Consider the following 4,967-nt stretch of genomic DNA (forward strand, 5'->3'; position numbering starts at 1 on the left):
TTTCCTTATCCTCCTGATACATAGACAGCCTAGATAAATCTCCAAAAAATTATGCTGCTTGAATAAAAGCCAATTCCAAAAGATTCCATGCAGCATGGCTCCATTTAGATAACATTTCTGAAAAGATAAAATTATAAAAATGATGAACAAACTAATGGCTTTTGGAACTGAAGGATGGGGGTGATGGGTGTGTCTGTAGAAGGGCAGTATAAGGCCTTCTTGGGATGACAGGCATGGTCTGTATCTTGATGTATCACTTAATACCTTGGTTTTGATACTGAACTATATTTTTGCAAGATGTTACCACTGGAGAAAGTAGGTAAAGTGTAAAGGGTTTTCGTTATCATTTCTTACAACTGCTTGTAAACGTACAATTAATCTGAAAATAAAAAGATTAATGGTAAATCCACGTTAAATGGTAATACAGATAATATGAGAGAAAACTCTTACCAGCAAATTTTTAAAAAATTGTCTAGGGCCCCCCTATATGATTTTGGGAAGATATTTTCTCGATTATTCAAAAATGGCCTTCAGTCTAAACATATCACAGTCATATTGGCGCTGCCACACGTATCCATGGAGATTTTCAGGATCTTAGTGGCTACGGGGTAGTCGAGAGTTCCAGACTGCTGGGCTGTAAACCTTACCCGCAACATCATGCAGTAAAGCCAAGCAAGGCACGGGAAGAAGCAGAGCATAGCAGGGTGGTTCCCAGTGTCTTTATGACTGGACAACCTCACTGGTGACTGGACAACCTTGCTAAAGTTAGACTGCTATTGACTTATTTAATAATATATTAATATTTTATAGTAATATTTGTATTAATGTTAATAATTTTCTCATTTCACAGTTCATAAAGGTTTTAAAAAGATTTTTATCATTACCATTTATAGAAGTAATTCATTGCAATGGTGCACTATTCAGGTGGGTCATGTGACTTACTTTTTCTAAACTTGAGTTTAATCACCTGAGATAGAGACCATACAGAGTATCTCAGAGAATTATATTGAAATTACAAAAATACTTACCTGGTAGGGGAGACAACATGATCACTAAGGTGGTTTTCCCAGGGCGAGGCTTATCCATTGCACTCTGGATGTGCTGACCCCTGCAATTTCCCCAAATGTGGGAAACTCAGCTGCATAATTTGTGGTAGTGGGGGACTGCATTCGTGCTTTCCCCTAATAAAAAATAAAAGAAATTACAAATATAGAAATATACAAACATATATATATATATATATATATAAAACATTCCAGAAATGTCAAAATTATAGAAATGAAGAACAGATTAGTGGTTGCCAGTGGTTTGGGATAGGGGTATGGGCAGGTCTATAAAAGGGCAGTAAGAAGTTTTATTTTATACATATATTTGTACATACATATAAATTAGTTACATATGTGTACACATACAGACACACACACACATACACACACAAATATACACACATTAAAGTACTTGACCTCAATTCTAACATGCATTAAATGATTGATATGTAGTAGTCATTATGTTCAGGAATTGTTGTTATTCTCAATGATAACTTTGAAATGAAGAATGATAATATTAATAGAAGAATACTCGGAGAATAACAAGTAGTTGTAACATAGCCATGCCTTGGAGAATAAGCCTCATTTTCCCAAGCAGAGAAAAGAGTGAAAGATAATTCTAATCCAGATCAATTTGCTGTCGTCTAGTGCAGCTCTATAAACATTAGCAATATCCAGGAAACAGAACAAAAGGATCAGTGATCAGACAGAGCCGCACAGAGCATCACCACAGCGGAGTTCCAGCATGACACCAACGCACAACTCTACATCACCAGTATTGAATTTGCTTCATATTGAAAAAGTCATTCATGACATCCTCAATCACATTGATCCAAGAAAGATAGTAAACAGGCTTTTAACTAAAATAACTTATTATCCTAAATTGTCAGCCTTGGAAATCACTAAAAACAGAGAGAAACAGAAAGGAAATGAGATGTGTTAGAGATACGAGCAAATAATACAGTGTGATTCATTTTTAAAATAAAGAGGCTATTATACCCAGTGACAGAGTATCTATGACAGATATATTTAATACAAGGGGGAATCTTCAAAACAAAGCTGAAAAATATACTGAAATGCCAGAGTGCTACAAATCAGATTTAAAGTTATAGTTTAGTAATGAAAGGTTAAAAGGTCAGCACAATATCAGTATAAAAATCCAAGATCACGTATTGAGAGATTCAGGCATTTTTTTTCCCTGATGCAATTATCCCTAACCAGGAAATGTCCATGTTCTACATAACCGTGTTATTGTGTTCCAAATCCTGAATTAATGGAAGAAAAAATGTTATTATAATTTAGTATTTATGCATATTATGTATTATCTATTTCACATTATATCATTTATATATTCTATATCTATATTATTTCTATGTAATGTCTATAATGTAATATTGATTGCAATACATTGTTCCTTCCCTGTGTCTTAGGCATTATTTGAGACTTTAAAAATTTTTAAAGTCTGCTCATCTCAACCTTCCAATTTCTGCACTTCCATACTCATTTCTAATCAAGAAGGATGCCTGTAAGAGGGGCTAATTATCTCACCCCAAGGTCAGGTAGCTCTTTTTCATTGATTGAAAGAGAAGCAATTTTCTTTCTTCCTTCAAATCCTCACTTTGGGAAATACTCTAGCATTTATACATTATTTATGGATTTAGAGTAAATTCTCTCCTTCCCCCTCTTTTTCTTTTTTTGTCCTTCTTCCTCTCTTTCTTCTAATTACTTACAGCTAAATTCCATTAAGTTACATGCATTTCTACAATGATTCCATTTCTAATTTTTTTATTGAAGTATAGTCAGTTACATTGTGTCATATTCTGGTGTACAGCATAATATTTCAGTCATACATATACATACGTATATTCATTTTCATATTCTTCTTCATTACAGGTTACTACAAGATATTGAATATAGTTCCCAGTGGTACATGACAAAATATATAAATTCTCTAGAGAAGGAATTTAGAAATTTGAAATTCAATTCACTTAATTTTCTTAGACATTTCTACCACACTTTTAGATCCCACCTTTCTAAGACACATTATGCAATTATTCAGAAAGAATCTTCCTTCCCTTTCCTTTTGTCAGCTGAAATAAATGCATAACCTAAAATTGAGAGTTATGCTTTATTTGGTGGACAATTCTGAGGACTCACGCCAGGATGATAGCCTCTCAGATCGCTCTGAGGGACTGCTCCGAAGAGGTAGGGGAGGAGCTAGGATATATAGGAGCTTTACAACAAAGTCCAGGCAGTCAGAACTTTAAAAGATTACTTGTTAACTGAAGAAAACCACATATCTCAAGTTAGAGAACTTAGCGCTTTTCTATGTGTGGGAAGAAGCAAACATTTGGGCTCATTGACTTCATTTATTTGACAAGCATCTAGCTATCTAGGGCCAGTATCCTGTCCTTTCTTATTCTGAGTCCCCCCAGGGTGGCAGCAGAGGCTGGGCTCCAGGCTTGTCTGCACCCAGAGCTCACTATGGGGAGAGGTGGGAGCCCCTGATGACTTGATGGCTTCAGCATTCTTTGTTTACTGATATGGTCTGCAGTATTTTTTGTTCACACCTTTTCTTTTTCTTTTCCTTTCTTCTCTCTCTTTTTTTTTCCTTTTCTTTTCTTTTCTCTTCTTTTCCTTTTCTTTTTTTGCCTAAATTCAAATAGCCTTGCAAATGGCTTTTGCCTGAGGGCAGGGGAGCCAAGAGGAGATGGGTTAACTGAATTAGGTGTCCCATGAAGTGTCTTTGATTAATGATTCTCTCAAATCTTACCTACAACCCTAAGCTTAAAGAATTGCCACTCTTCTTCCTAGCAGAATAAATCATGCATTCCTGTTGTCCTCTTCAGTATGTATTTGAAGTACAACTCAGGTGTGTATATGTCATGTCAGATATATCAGTTTGCTGTATTCCAGAAAATTATTTTTTAAAATCTGCTTAATTGATAGACCTTTCTCTTAACCTTCATGTAAAAAAATTTATGTCACATGTACTCTTTTACTGTTAGAGCAATAGAAATTTAAGAAGAAAAATATAACTGCATATGGTCAGTCTGCTGCTGCCTGGATGTGGAAGCTGAATGCAGCTTTGAAGTATTTTTTATTACATGGAGTTATACTGTATGGAAATAACACCTGGTCTGGCAAATTGTATCTAGTGCTGGATTTTATCCTAAATTGTCATTTAATTGCTTATAATGAGAAACAAAAGCGTTAGGAGGGTTAGTGCTAGAAAATTAAATCCCCTCCACCAGACAAGAGATTACAAAGACCAGCTCTTCATCTTGATGCATGAAGTAAAATTTGTTCTCCAAGGCTCCCCACAGGATTGGGCTGAGTCAGGACCTAACCTGAAATCACAAGCTTGTTCAGCTTTCTGAGCTTCCCTCTTCTGTTTCCCTGTAGTCCCCAACTGGCTTCTCCTGGGAGCTATTCCTTAATATATCATTTGCACCTGAATCTTTGGCTCAGGGTCTTATGAAAACCAAGCTTGAGACATTTGGTACTGGAAGTGGTTCCAGGAAACAAGTTCTAAAATGAGGTTGGATCATCTCATTCTCATCTAGATGCCAGTGAGAACCCATTTCTGGTAGTAAGTGAAGTGGTGAAAATCCTGGTGTGCTAGAGAATTGCAATTGGTGAGACTTTTACTCATGTTAAACTAGGACAGGATAATGATGAAAGGATGCACTTTTGTATGATACATATATATGGATATATATACGGCATGTGACAGGTGTGGTGGAGAGAGTAATTATGAGAACTTTGGAACTGGGTATTTATTGCTGAATGCCACTGATGCACTGAAGACAGAAAAAAATTGCTCTGTTGGATCAATTACTAACTCAAGGCAAAATGTTAAACAGAGTGCACCCAAGTCATCATGTAGAAATATCACAATGACTGACAGCTTGAAGGCAG

At 35.8% G+C, this 4,967-nt stretch overlaps 1 non-coding gene across 1 annotated transcript; it reads left to right on the plus strand.

Moving 5' to 3' along the window:
• The first annotated feature begins 1,020 nt into the window (after window positions 1–1,020).
• Window positions 1,021–1,184, plus strand: LOC116668778. Its single transcript, XR_004326015.1, has one exon. It is a non-coding gene; the product is annotated as a U1 spliceosomal RNA (small nuclear RNA).
• Window positions 1,185–4,967: the final 3,783 nt, after the last annotated feature.

Source organism: Camelus ferus, chromosome 14 (genome assembly GCF_009834535.1).
Source record: "Camelus ferus isolate YT-003-E chromosome 14, BCGSAC_Cfer_1.0, whole genome shotgun sequence".
Classification (NCBI taxonomy): Eukaryota; Metazoa; Chordata; class Mammalia; order Artiodactyla; family Camelidae; genus Camelus; species Camelus ferus.